Here is a 15,117-nt window from a genome sequence, read left to right as displayed (position 1 = left end):
CGATAATATTTTTTCAAAGGCATATTAATAAAATTGCACAAATAGCGAGAAACAAGTTATTTGTGTTATGGATGTAGTATTTCTTTGAATTTAATTTTTGTGTCCATATATTTCTAAATCGTTTTCTTTCCGCTAGTTGTGCTGTTGTCATATTAAAAGGCATGTTTGTAGCTGTGTGCTTATTTACAATTTGTCTGCTGATATTGGATTAGGATATGTGTGTGTTTATGTTATGTCAATTTGCAAGGTGAAACAACTCAGTTGTCTTCTTAATTTTTTTGAGGTTCGGAAGATAGAGCAGCTGGAAAAATGCTATTTTTTTTTCGCTTTGCTTTTGTATATTTAATTTGAGGTCAAAAAAGAAAAATCATATCCTACAATGATAACTATATCGTTATTCGTGTAATCGAGATATTTTGTCCTATGCATTAAAAGGAATTGTGTTAAGCTTTTCTCCATCTCACTGTCATTATATAGTATTAAAGTAGTCACATCTCATCATATGTAATTTTATCTACAATTAGAGAAAAAGTTTACATATGACGTGACTCGTTTCATATTGTATAAGGAAATTACGATTTTTATAAGAAGTTATGTATCGATTTTTATAAGAAGTCATGAAGTGTTTGAAATGGGGATCATTATAATTTGTAACAGAAAAAACGACGATTATATTCAGACAGTTTATATGCAACTTTAATAGGCGTGAGGCAAGTTGAAAATCGATACTGGTGCCCACCGTTTTCCAGGTAAAGAGCTAATCTAACCTTGTCTTTATCGACCGTGCTATGTGACGAATTTTTGTTTCAACATATCGCATTTGTGATGGTCGAGGTGTTTGTTCAGTTGAAGCATTCAGTCCGTCTTGATAGCTTCTGTACAGTATTTTCATCTGCAGAGATTCCTTAACTGAAAAGAAATTGAGGTATTCTGAATTGAATGTGTTCTTGGGTATGCTTAATCTTCTAATGGTTGAATTATTGTTAGTTTTGGAGTGTGCTTTCTTCTTTCTCTCCATCTTCCCAGGTAGGTTGAGTAAGAATATTAATACAAAAGTTGTACAACATATCTTCCAAAAAGGGAACTTGTTATTGTTTATCATTATTACTATTCTGATTGGAAAAAGTTTATAATGCAGTTTACATTTGGGATGTGAGACTATTACAAGGAACCTTCAGCTGAAAGTGAATTAAAGTTGCATACAGAGGTTGCAGGATTTTTATTCCCAGAAACAGGCACATTAGCCAGATATTTAACCCACATAACACACTTCCATCAAAACCTTAGTTGTTTTGGCAGTAGTCCTAACAACAGCAAAAAGAAAAAATAAATCAGTAATAACATGGAAAGGTGTCACTGGGTTTTCATAGTATTGAGGAAATGTTAGAAAGGGCCTAGAGAAGATTCACAAAGGTGTTCAGTGGTGTTTGAACTGTGGAGTATGATAACACATTGAAAGAATGTAAAATTGCAAAGTGCCATGAATAGGAGGGAGGTGGAATATGATATGATTGAGACATATAAGTTAGTTAGGGGTTGTTATGTTAATGTTACCAAGAGATTTTTACATACATAGGTCGGAGAGTAATGATACTATTCCTACAAAAAACATAGCACTATTCTAACACCTTAAAGAACTATACTACAGCATCTAATGTTAAAATCTGTAACATGTTTCTGGCTTTAGTGACAGAGGAAAACAAAATGGCATTTATGACTTATTTTTTTTAACAGTATTAACAACACCAAACACACTATTTTATAAACAGATGTTTTATTAACTTGCTTATATTTCGTAATTTCAAATCAGCATCATCAGAGCACAACATAGCATTTATACGTGACAGTGAGTAAGTGAAACAATACATTTGTAATGGACCAAAAGATCTAAAGGACTTTAGATCCCAGCTCAACAATTAGCGATACCATACTGTGATTGAAGCATAGGGAGTCAACTGCAAATGCTACCCACAATGGATGACCCACACACACGCACTGAACAGGACCATAGGGTACTTCAAAGGATAATATGCAAAAACCTTTATTTGTCAGCTGACACATTGAATATAGAGACGAATCTGCACAAAAACATTCAGAACCAAGGATCACAATATGGTTTCCATGGTAGAACTGCAATATGTCAGCCACACATTACTCAAACCAACATGCAGCGTTACCTCCAGCAGTACAAAGAGCATGCACAGTGGGACACGAAACCTTGGGAAAACTGTGTTATGGAGCCACGAATCTTGCTACACCCTTTACTGAGCAGATGGATGGGTATGAGTGTAGTGGAGAGTTACAACATGATAGGATTGCAATATGCCAGTCCCACATTACCTGAACCAACATGCAGCATATCATCTTCAGCAGTACAAAGAGTGTATACAGTGGGACGCGGAAGTTTGGAAAGCTGTGCTATGAAGTGATGAATCACTCTACTCCCTCTACCAGAATGCCTTATCCCAACTATGAAATTTAGAGGTGGCAGAGTGATGGTATAGTCCCAATTTTCCTGGTTTGGCCTTTGACCTATTTGGTGTGCATATACCTCTTGGGGTGCCACAAACATTGAACCCCCAAGAGGTATATGAACATTCTGGACAATTCAATGTTTCTTACTTTGGGTGTTTCTGTGGAACTGACCATTGTCTCTTTTAGCAAGACATTGCACTATGTCCTAAGGCTGCTGCTGTAACTGCGTGATTTGTGGATATCAATCCACAAATTGGTATCCAGTCAAATGGCACACATTTGACTGGCCTCCATAGAGCCCTGATCTCAACCCTGTTGAATATCTGTGCAGTGAACTGAGGTGTCGGCTGAAGTCAAGGGAGTTTCTCCTCATAACAGTCCAGGACCTGATTACATGCCTATAGGAAGAATGCCCCAAAATTCCCATTGATCACTATAGTACGCTTGTGGAAATTATGCCCTGTAGGATTGCTGCTGTCCTTGCAACAAAAGGAGTTAGTTCATCTTATTAAGGTGGGGGCCATGGGCTTATTCCTCATCCTATGGTCTCAACTTTTTTCGAAGCAGTGTATATAATTGATATTTTGTAATGTTTCATATTGTAACCAAAAAAAAAAAAAAAAAAAAATGCAGATTCCAAGGTGGAAACAAGTTCAACACATCTTGTACTTTCAGGATTTTCCATTGCTCTTTCTCATTATAGCAGTCATATTCCCAAATCCTCTCTCTCCCCTTTTCCACCATGGCAATTATAAAGCTTCAATAAATATACTGGGTAATGAAAATTATTTGCCGTAGACTTTCACAAACAGTTATTTATCCTAGTTGGGGAGTAACACATTTACTGATTCAACCAACAAAAAACATGCCCAATTATTGATTGTAGTCCAACTTGGCCTCCATAGCTCAGTTGGTTTTCACAATGCCCTTTAGTTGGAAAGACCTGGGTTTGTATCTGTCTAAGATGAAGAACTTATATCAAGTGGCATTGGGTTATTTGGAATCCAGAACATGGTTGAATTGAAGCTACAGGACTAGTAGTGCCTGTTATACGTTCTGGCCAGTGCGTCCATTTTGTGAGGGGAAGAAAAATTGAAGTTATTAGTAGAGAAATTAAACTCCTGCCTCTTCCACATCTAGATGAAAAACCCTTATAGAATTCTTCATATGCAGAAGGATCTGAAAGTGGGTCTTTCTGATCAAAAGACATCATTACAGGACACTGCAGATGTTGACTAAGTTAGCCTATTCTGATTTGCACATACGTGGGTGGTCTGAAAAGTTCTTGGCCTAACAATAAAAAAAACGGATTTATAATTTCAAAACTATTTTTCAACATAATCTCCCTTAAGACTAATACATTTATCACAGTGCTCCAGCACCATTATCCCATCCCTGTAGTGGTTCTCAGTAAGATCTGCAAAATACCCCTCTACAGCTGCAATCACCTCTTGATTTGAAGAAAAACACTGACCAGCGAGGAAAATTTTTAGTTTTGGGAAGAGATAGGAGTCAGAGAGAGCGAAATCTGGGGAATAGGGTGGATGTTCCAACAATTCATACTGCAGATCCCTTTATTTTCTCATTGCCAAAACACCTTTGTGGGCAGGTGCATTGTCCTGATGAAAGATGATTTTTTTTGCTACTGGTCTTTTCTCATGAATTTTTTCGTCTAGTCTGGTTAAAAGAGCGGAATAGCATTCCCCGGTTATTGTTTTACTCTTTTCAAGATAATTAATAAACAGAATGCCTTCAGCATCCCAAAACACCGATGCCATGACCTCAGAGGCGTAGCTAGGGAGGAGCAGAGGGGGAGGTCTGCCCCGGGCAGCACTTTGAACCTTTTTGAACTTTTGCAGTTAATTCTAAAATACAGTCTGGAGAACTCATTTCCAAATATTGTAATACTTCTGTGAATTTTCTTCACAATTTCTGTAAGTGTTGCTAGTTGTGAGAGGAGTTTTTTTAAATAAAATTGATTAAGAATTACCTACATTACTATAAAATAGACTTCGCCAATGTCATCAATGATTTTGCTATTGGAAAAGCAAGAAAAATAACATTTTAGAATGTTGAAATTAAAGTTTTACTTCAGAAATAAACATAGTGTTTTAATTTATTTACCTATATCATCGTTTTGACTTTTTGTAGTATTTTTGGTGTGTATTGAGGGGTGGCAAAAGCTCTAGCTACACCACTGCATGACCTTGACTTTTTGTAGTATTTTTGGTGTGTATTGAGGGGTGGCAAAAGCTCTAGCTACACCACTGCATGACCTTGTCTTCTTTGGTGCTGAACAACTGGCTTCTGTCCACTGTTTTGACTGCTGTTTGGATTCTGGTGTGTACTGATGAATCCAAGTCTTATCCATAGTAACAAATTGATGCACAAAATCAGTTTTATTCTTGTTAAAATGCTCCAAGCACTGTTCAGAGATTTTCATGCGAGTGCGTTTTTTGATCTGTGCAGCACCCACCTTGCACACAGCTTTTTCATTTGCAATTCTTCATGCAAAATATATCCTACACATTCTTTTGAAATGCCTATAGTCTCAGCAATTTGATTGGCCAGTCATCCAATACCATATCGTACACTCGATCAATGATTTCTGGTGTTGTTACACTTTTTGGACGTCCTTCACATGGATCATCTGCAAGGCTGGTATGGGCATGTTTAAACTCGGCTGCCCATTTCTTAATTGTCGAAAACAAAGGAGAAGAGTACCCATAAACTTTTATGAACTTCGAATGAATTTCTTTTGGCGTTAAACCTTCTTTTACAAAGAATTTTATAACCGCACGATACTCAATTTTATCCATTTCAAGGGAAAAAGCAACGCATTTGCTTCAGACTACTTGACAGAATGACTTACGATTTCACATGGATGCTTATGACAGATGGACCTACTTAAAAAAAATCTTGCTGATAGTGTTGACATTTATGGTTGAGGCTGAGAACTTTTTAGACCACCCATGTATGTGGACCCACACTTTATCTTGTGGGTTTTCAAAACCATATCTCATGGAATAGAGCGGTTAATTCTTATTTTCGTAGTCTCTTTTGTATGTTTTTTTTGTTTTGGCTGGTTTGAGGGATGAAAAATTCAAGTATCTCTGGGTAAAATACTGCCCCCCCCCACCCCTGCATGAGACCAGCTAACTCACCTTCAGATGAAAAGATCTGATAAAACTTCTTCACATCTTAGGTGGATTTAAACTCAGGTTGTTCCAATCAAAGGGCATTGTCAAAACCATCTGACTAATGGAGGCCAAGTTGGATTACAATCGGTTACTGAATTATCAGATATTCGATTATGCTTTATTATTATTATTCATTTATGTGTTTATTATTATTAACATTTAACCTCCATGGATCAGAGACTCCTCTTGGGAGGTACATACACTATCACACACAAAAAGCTCATCCAACCATGTCTTAAACCGATTCAATGTGTCTATATTCACAACACACTCAGGTAATGCATTCCATTCAACAGCCACTCTCCATGGAAAGAACCTGTTCCTCAATCCTCTACACACACTCTGCTTATATAGTTTCCAGGGGTGGCCTCTTGTTCTATCCCCCTTTCCCATTCTATGAAAAATTTCTTCCATATGCCAGCCTGGTTGGCCTGAGTGGTTTGCATGTCCGCTCTCCAGCCAAAAGGCTGCAGGTTTGAATCCTGCTGTGGCATGGATGTTTGTGATTGTCTGTGGAAATACCAGTGGTGGTGGGTGTAGATGGCATTGGTGTAGTTGTGGTCAGTTGGTGATTGAATGGTGGAGATGGAGTTGTAGAGCAGGTGCCATCCCTCGATGAGTCCTTGGACCTCCCTGGAGGTGTCTAATAATAATAATAACAATATATCAACTTGATAACTGTGAATGTCTATTGAAGGCAGGAATTTTTATATGTTAGTGTGAAATAGACACATGATGGCTTTTATCAATCTAATTGGAGGAACTGAATTGGCTTCTTAATCTAGGAAATGAAGTTGATACTTTCTCTGGAAAAAGTGCTGTATTTGTTCTCTAGAGCAGATTCCAAGTTACCTAATCTTTATCCCATCTGTAGTAATGTTCTATAGGTTTATAACCCTTTGTTTATTGCATTGAACAAAAAAAGTTAAACAGCATTTGTTTTTTTTCTAGAAATCATTCTTTATTTATTGGTAATGTATTTTGTTCAGCTATATTTTGCTGCCTGTACCTTTTGTGGTTGCATGAAATGGTGTATACCGTCTGCTACATAATGTCAGCATCTTATTTATGAGATAGCCGATGGTCTAGCCATTATTTGCGATACAGTAACTGTCTTAGTTCAGCGTTTCAGAACTGTAGTTGAGAAGCATGTTTTTTTTTGTTGATGAAATGTTTTTTCCTTCTTTAAGATTGAGACATTAGTTTAATAGTGAATAATGCCATGTCTGTTGTAGTAGTAAAGACTTCATATCAGATTATGGACACAAGGAACATATTTTTGGCCTTACTTTGAAGGTAACATTCTATTCTCAGATAAAAGTATCACAATTTTTTTTTTTTTGTGTGTGTGAAACTGGTTTTTAGCTGCATTTTGCCAAATACATAAGTACATCTTATTTCTTCAACCTCAATGGAGTCATCTGACTCTTTGTAGGTGGTTCACTTGACTAACAACATATGAGGGGATCTGGAAAGTTCTGATAAACACCTACAACAAAAATGATATTAAAGCAACTGATAGCAAAGGTTGGTCGATTGGTAGAGCCTCTGCTGCTAATGGCTCAACAAAAAGTTAAGCAAGTTTGAACCAGGTTAGTAGTTGGAAGGGATCCCAGTCATTTGATGTTGTTGGCATACTCTCCCTGGATAATAATAATAATAACCACAAGAGAGAACATATGAGGATATAAGAACATAAGTTTCCTACATAACTCTGCTACTAGTATGTTCTTTCTTGTGGTTATATCAGTTGCTTTAATATCATTTTGTTCTAGGCGTTTATCAGAACTGTAAAGGCCTTTCCCCCCCCCCCCATATTTATCTTATTGACCTTTAAACCTTAACTTTCCAGGTATTTACAATGCATTCTGGTAATATCTTGTACTCACCATCATTTCTTCATGTAAAATAATCTATTCCTCACACTATTCTATAATCTATTCAATAATCTATTCTTCACACATTCCTTCACTAATTTACATGACTTCTTGTCTCTATCTTATGTCTTTTCATCCTGTCCACCAAACTGCAATTTACATTTTGCACTAATTTTGAATGTTTAATGGAAAAACATATCCAGAGATAACATTAGTAATTAAATTTATTTAGCTAATAAATTACTATTCCAATTTTCACCAAGGCATCTTCATAAGCATATAGAAATATAACTAATCACGTGCCTGGCAGCAAACTAGCAGGAAGGCAAACAGTATGAAAGGCAGGAACCTACATTCCTAACTGGTGCACTGTATGAGTTCAGAGATCAAAATTTGCTGTGATGGTCTTCAAGCTTCCATATGGTCATCATGGGAGGGCAAACACAAAGCACAATAACTGTCATGCTTTGTCTTGAATACATTCAAGGTAGTGTATGACAGTTATTGTGGTTTGTGTTTGTCACCTTCTTATTCATCGAGCACTCACCACCTATTCCAGCAATGTATTCAGCTCATTCATCATCTGACAAGCAAAAAATCTTTTCACTCCTTACTTACATGACCCTTGTACAGTTTTCAGAAATGATCTCTCATTCTTTTATCACCCATTATCTTGTGCAATACTTCCTTATTATCTATTTGATAGACTCCTCTAACCAACTCATACATCTTAACATATCATCTCCCTGCTCTTATCTGCCAAGCTTTGAAGATCACATTCCCTCAATCTCTTCTCATACTCCATATTCTGGAGTGATGAGACAGTTTTTAGTTATTCACTTCTACATTCTCTTTCTCCAATGTTTCCATATTATCAATATAAGCAGGTAATCAGCACTCTCAAATCTCCACATGAAATAAATGTACTAATGAAATACTCATTGAACATTTCCACCACATCTCTCAGCAGCTTCCAGCAGCTAAATCCAGTCTTCCATATTCATTCTTCTACTGGCAGTATAAATGTAGAATTCTCTAGGGTTTTGCTTTACTGCTATAGATAATCTCTTTTTATATCCCAGTTTCTCTTTCTTTTTCTTCTTCCTATACAGGTTCTAGGCCAAGTGGCCTGTTCCAGACTCAGTCCATCTTTTTCTTGGTTGTCTCCTGTTCCTTGTTCCTCTAGGTTTATATGTTAAGATATTTTTTGGTAATTTTTCTCACTGCATTCTTGCTTCTAGCCAGTTTTACCTATATTTAATCATTGAGTCTGTTATGGAATTAATTTTAAGATTTTTAATTATTTCAAGATTTCTTTTTTTATCTAATAGGGTTTGTTTTAATAAAGAATTTCATTTCTGCTGCCTGAATTCTCTGTATATCTCTTTTTCTGAAGGTTCATATCTCACTTCCATATAATAGTGTAGGTTTGGCTATTGTTTTGTAGACTCTAAGTCTTGTGTTTCTGTACATAGGTTTAAAGGTTCTGTTAATTACTCCAGTGATTTTTATAAAGTTAATCATCTTAAAATCAATATCTATTTCATTTATATAAGATAGTTTACAGCCTAAGTATTTAAAATTATTAACTTATTAAATTATTTATTACTATTTTACTTCTGACAGGGTTATTTTCATGAAAAGCCATGACTTTAGTTTTCTCCATTGACATTTTTAGGCCATTATTATTATTATTATCACCACTGAAGACTCCATGGAGTCAAAGACTCATCTAGGAGGTTCTTTTATCATACACACAGCTCATCATACCATGCTTTAAACACACTCAAATTCTCTGCAGACACCACACTCTCAGGCAAGGCCTTGCAATCATTCACAACTCTACATGCAAAAAAACCTGCTTCTCACTCCCCTGCTCACCCTCTTTATACAGTTTCCAGGGATAACCTCTGGTTCTCTCCTGATCTCTCACCGTTTTCTGTAGAACCTCAGCAACATTGATCCTATAACAACCCCTTACTAACTTGTAGGTCCCTATCATATCTTTCCTCCTCCTCCTTTCCACTAGACTATCTTCTTTCCTCATTCGACATTCCAGAAATCAAAAACTACCTTAGTCAGTCGCCTCTGGACCCTTTCCAACATTTCTTCGTCCTTTCGAAAACCAGGTAACCAAATCTGGGCACAGTAGTCTCTGTGACCTAATCAAAGCCTTATACAATGGAACAAGAATCTCCCTACTTCTACAAGTCAGTGTCCTCTGCATCATTCCCAGAAGTCTTTGTGTTGTCTTCCCAATTTTGGCAATGTGTCTACTAAATTTCAGATGCTTATTCACTATCACCCCAAGATATCTTATTTCCTCCACCTCCGACAATATATCCTCACCAAGCATAAATTCTGCATCCCATCTTTGTTTCCCAAATTTTAAAACCTTACACTTTGCAACATTGAAATCGCATCCCCAATCACTCGATTTATTCAAATTTTCTTGTAACGCTACAACATCTTCTCTACGCTTTATAGTTCATCCCAACTTTGCATCATCTGCAAACAACTGAATATCTCCATCCAAATCTTTGCCAGAATCATTAATATATTAAACAGTAATGGCTCTAAAACAGACCCCTGAGGTACACTACTAGTGACCTTTTTCTGGGATATTGCTCCCCCCATACACAACTTGCTGATGCCTATAAGATAGCCAGTCTCTGATCCAGTGCCCTAATTTAATATCCAACCCCCATCTGCTCTAGTTTGACTATCAACTTATCATGTGGTAATCTATCAAAAGCCTTTGCAAAATCTAAGTATATTACTGTGTATCCCTCTCCTCTGTCCAAGGAAGCAGTCACTATATTGTAATAAGTAAGTATATTACTAAAACATGACCTTCCTTTAGCAAATTCATGCTGTCCATCAAAGATAATACCATTGTTGTCAACCCAATTCTGGATCCTAGTTCTCACAAGCTTCTCCGACAACTTAACCACAACACCTGACACACAGATAGGCCTATAATTTGATGCTTGAGTTCTGTCACCTCCCTTATGAAGCAGCACAATCTTGTCCTCCTTCCACTCCTTGGGAACTTGACTCATATTAAAAAAATGTCAAGGCAGATGTCAACTCCTTGGCACATTCCTTTAGAATACTTGATGTATTATCAAGTCCCACAGCCTTAACATCTAGTTGGCTCAGCTTCCCATACACCTCTTGCTCACCTACAGTCAGTCTCTCCTTCCCATCATCAACTGCTCTCAATCTCTCAATGAAGTCACATTCGCAAGATTGCAAGACCTTTATGAACTGCTCATTAAGTATTTCCACTAAATCTTCTGCAACAGCTGTCTTTATACCATTTTCTCCAATCAATGTCATCCTTCCATAATCATTCTTTTTTTTGCTGGCTACATACTGAAAGAGCTCCCTAGAATTCTTTTTGGCTTCATTAGCTAACTGCTGCTCATACCTCACTTTTGCAACCCTTACCAACCAAGTCACCGGCCTCATCTGATTGTTGTAATCCTCATGGAATTGGTTATTACCACTTCTCTTATGCGGCCTCCATAATGCCCTTTTTCTCTGTATCGCATGCTTAATCTCTTTATTCATCCATTTCACACCTACCTTATTTAACCTTCTGAACCTTGGAATACATTTAAACATTGCTTCTACTAGATAGTTCTTGAAAATCCCCCAAGCTGTGATCTCTTTTCCAGCTAACTCCTTGTTTCATGCTACATTCGCAAGTTGTCTCCTGAGCTCTTCATAATTACCCACATATACTCTTTTCTCACAGAGGTCCTCACACTGCTGGCAACCACCCAGGTAATCACTTCATGGTCACTCTCACCGATTAGTGGATGATTGGACACTTCATTTATAATTACATCCTCTGATGAGGTGATCAAATCCATGATCCTCAATCCTCATGTGCCCTCTGTTACATACTGTCTGAGGTAGTTTTTCCCTCAAAAACTCAAGAAACTCATTTTCTTTTCTTCCAGTTGCTATCTCATCATTCCAGTCTATATTGCCATAATTAAAATTGCCCATAATGATCACTCTTTTCTTATGCGCTCGATTAATTTGATTATACATTTCATAGTCTCTACAATCTACATTACCAGGTCTATAACAACATACAACCAAGTATTTCATTCTATTCACCTCTGTCTCACACCATACTGCCTCAAAACCACTGGCACTATTTCCCTCTTGTATCTCTACTTTGTGTGGACATAACTCTTTCTCTATCATCAGTAGCACTCCTCCTCTCTCCCTTTTTACCCTTTCTATCCTCATGAAAAAGCACGTCATACCTCTTCATCTCTATTTCTGTCAGGATGTCATCCTCATCCAACCATGTCTCATGTATTCCAACAATTTTTGGGTGAACACACTCAAGTAATGCAACCATTTCAACTGCCTCAGGCAATGCATTCCACTCAACAGCATTGTATACAAACACAACAGCTTATTCCTTTCTCATGCTGTTCCCCTGTCAATCCTGAGCTGCCCCATTTTCCTGTCCGTCTTGCACACCCACTCTCTCATTTTTATACTCGTTGTATTGTTTGCCATATTGTTGTATATAATATTATTGAAGTTATAGATTGCTTTCTGCAGTTCATCTTTATTCTTTCCAAAGATGATCTGATCATCAGCAAAGAGTAGCATGTCTATTTTTGCATATCGATTAATTCAGAAGCCACGTGTATATTTTTTGATAATATTGTCCCTATATATGTTAAACAATATGGGTGATAAAGGACAGCCTTGTGGACTCCTCTATTTATTGGTTTCCAAGTAGATATGGTATCATTTTGCTTTATCGCTATTTCATTATTATGGTATATGTTCAATAGAGCATTGTACACTTGGTTCGGAATGTGATATTCCTTTAGAGTTTCCCATAGTTTATTTCTCAAAATTTTGTCACATGCTTTTATATAATCAATGAAAGCTATGTGTATTTCAATATTATATTCTCTGTTTTTCTATAATTATTTTTAAAATAAAAGCTGAGTCTATACATGATCTTCCCTTACGAAATCCGTTCTGTTCTTCCAGCTAGGATTTGTTTGTTAACATCTTTGCATAGATTTTATAACCTGCATTGAGGAGGCTGATGCCACGATATTTATTGCAATCTGTTTTTTGTCCTTTTTTTTGTAAATTGGGATCACTGGAGCTCTAGTCCAGCTTTTTGGGGATTTTTCCTCTTTGTATATTTGGTTTATAAGTTTTAGAAATCTGACATCTTTTCTTTCCTTACAACACTTATCACCTGCCTAGCCTGTACTTCATGCTGTTCAGGGGTATTATCTTCTTTATATCTCCTCAAAAATGTCTTCTGCTACTTTATTCCTACTTTATTTATTCTCTGAACCCTTAGGAGTACAACCTGACATTGCCATAAGTAAGTTATTCCTCACCCATTCATATGCACTACTAATTTGTCTCCCCTTCAGTTCATTAAGGTATCACTGTATATCACCAATCTATTTCCTTAATTTATCATAGTCCCCTTCTCTGTAACTTCACACATCCATTAATCTTGTACCTGTCTAGGAACTCCCTATGTCAAAAACACATGATCACTCTCCCCAGTTGGTGACATCCTAGTGGCATCTTCTGTTATTACTGTGTGAGAATATTGTTATTAAATCCCATTTGAGTCCTACACATTGCTTCATCTATGGGGGGGGGGGTGCTGAAAAGTTTTGATAAACACCCAGAACAAACATGATAGTAAAGCAAGTGATATAACTACAAGAAAGAACATATCCTAAAATTGTTTAATCCCCATGTTTCATTAAATTGTAATAATTTGTTCTTTTTTCTTTTAGTATATATAATAAAACGTGCCAGAGGTTTTAAAGAAATTCAAAGACATAGAGGTATATGCCATCATCAAATTTTTTGTGCTGCAAGCAAAGTTTGCAACTGAGATTCACCAAACTTTGTGTGAGAGTTTAGGAGACTGTGCCCCACCATATTCAACAGTTGCCAGGTGGGTGACCAAGTTTAAAACTGGGCATCCTGAGACAACAGATGCTAACAGGTCAGGAACACCTTCCACAGTGATCATACCTGAAAACAACAATTCAGTGCCTACCATGATCCTTGATGATAGATGAATACCAGCCCAAAACATTGCAAAGACTCTGGGGATATGCAGGGAATGAGTTGGGGTCATTATCCACCAATATCTAGACATGCAAAGCACTCAACGAAGTGGGTCCCCAAATGTTTGAATGCTGACCAAAAGAGAGAACATGTGCTGTTATCTCAAGGGATTTTGGATCATTCTGAGAAATCAGGTGCAAATTTTTTGGCTCATGTTGTGACTGTTGAGGAAACATAGCTTCATCACTATGATTCAGAGACCAAACAACAGTCAGGGGAGTGAAGACACAAAGGTTCACCATGGGCAAAGAAGTTCCGAACCCAAAAGTCAACAGAGAAGGTTCTTGCCATTGTCTTTTGGGGTATGGATGGTGTGATCCTTATCAAGTGCCTGAAAAAAAGGTGAAACTGTTACAGCAGCAGTTTATTCAACAGCTCTGAAGGAACCGAAGGAAGTACTGAAGGAAAACTGCTGCAGGAAACTGTGCAGAGGTGTGTTGCTCTTGCGGTACAATGAAACTGCTTATCACAGCTCATATAACCCAATAGGCAATACACAACTTGGGCTTTCAATGTCTGTATCACCCACCCTATTTGCCAGGTCTGGCCCCATCTGACTATTTCCTATTCCCAGATTTAAACAACATGTGAAAGGAACAAAATTTACCACAGATGACTTTTTTCTTAGAGAATTGCAAATGATGCAGCAGTGTTGTAACAAGTGTATAACACTTCATGAGGAATATATAGAATAATGTGTAAGTTATATTGTTGTACCTCAATCTCTTCATGGTAATTATGACAACTTTTTAGCACACCCTTGTATAGTATTATTATTATTTCACACTTCCAGGGAGTCCAAGGACTCATCGAGGGAGGGCACCTGCTTTACAACTCCGTCTCCACCATTTAATCACCATCTGACTGCAACTACACCAATGCCATCTACTGTCGATCACCACTAGTAATTCCACAGACAATCACAAACATCCATGCCCACGGCAGGATGTGAACCCATGGTCTTTTGGCTGGAGAGTGGATAAGCTATCCACTCGGCCAACCAGGCTGGCCATAAGATAGTTGACCCTAAGCAGCTCAAGGATTATGATCTCCTTACTCACATGTGATATCTCCTGTTTCCATAATTAGTCACTTATTATTATTACTCTCCTATCATTCACTTGTCACATCTGAACATTTCAGAATCATCTTCTTGCATTCCCTAGCTTGTAGCAACACCCCACTAAATATCTAAAATTTGTACTAACTTTAACCTGACACCAAACAGCTTGAAAGCTGTTATCATTGCTGTTTTCTTCAAGTTCTGCATTGAGAGGACACAACTTTTTTGAAATCATCAGAATATGCCACCTCCTCTTTTATCCTTTTTTGTTTCTTTTGAAAAAATGTTATAACTGTCTCATTCTGTTACAGTGAATATATCATCCTCAGTTAACCACCTCTCACTG

The 15,117-nt window shown here is 37.2% G+C and overlaps 1 long non-coding RNA gene across 1 annotated transcript in view; it reads left to right on the top strand.

The window, feature by feature from the left end:
• The first annotated feature begins 202 nt into the window (after window positions 1-202).
• The window catches only part of LOC150092695 (uncharacterized), a 37,244-nt gene continuing 22,329 nt past the window's right edge, over window positions 203-15,117 (top strand). Inside the window, exon 1 of the long non-coding RNA XR_016550515.1 lies at window positions 203-283. This is a non-coding gene — a long non-coding RNA (uncharacterized LOC150092695). The remainder of the gene's footprint in view (window positions 284-15,117) is intronic.

Source organism: Typopeltis vanoorti, chromosome 25, assembly GCF_054136105.1.
Source record: "Typopeltis vanoorti isolate ZY-2024b chromosome 25, IOZ_Tvanoo_1.0, whole genome shotgun sequence".
Lineage (NCBI taxonomy): Eukaryota > Metazoa > Arthropoda > Arachnida > Uropygi > Thelyphonidae > Typopeltis > Typopeltis vanoorti.
The sequence above is the reverse complement of the archived record's forward strand: the minus strand, read 5'-3'. Positions and strand labels throughout refer to the sequence as shown.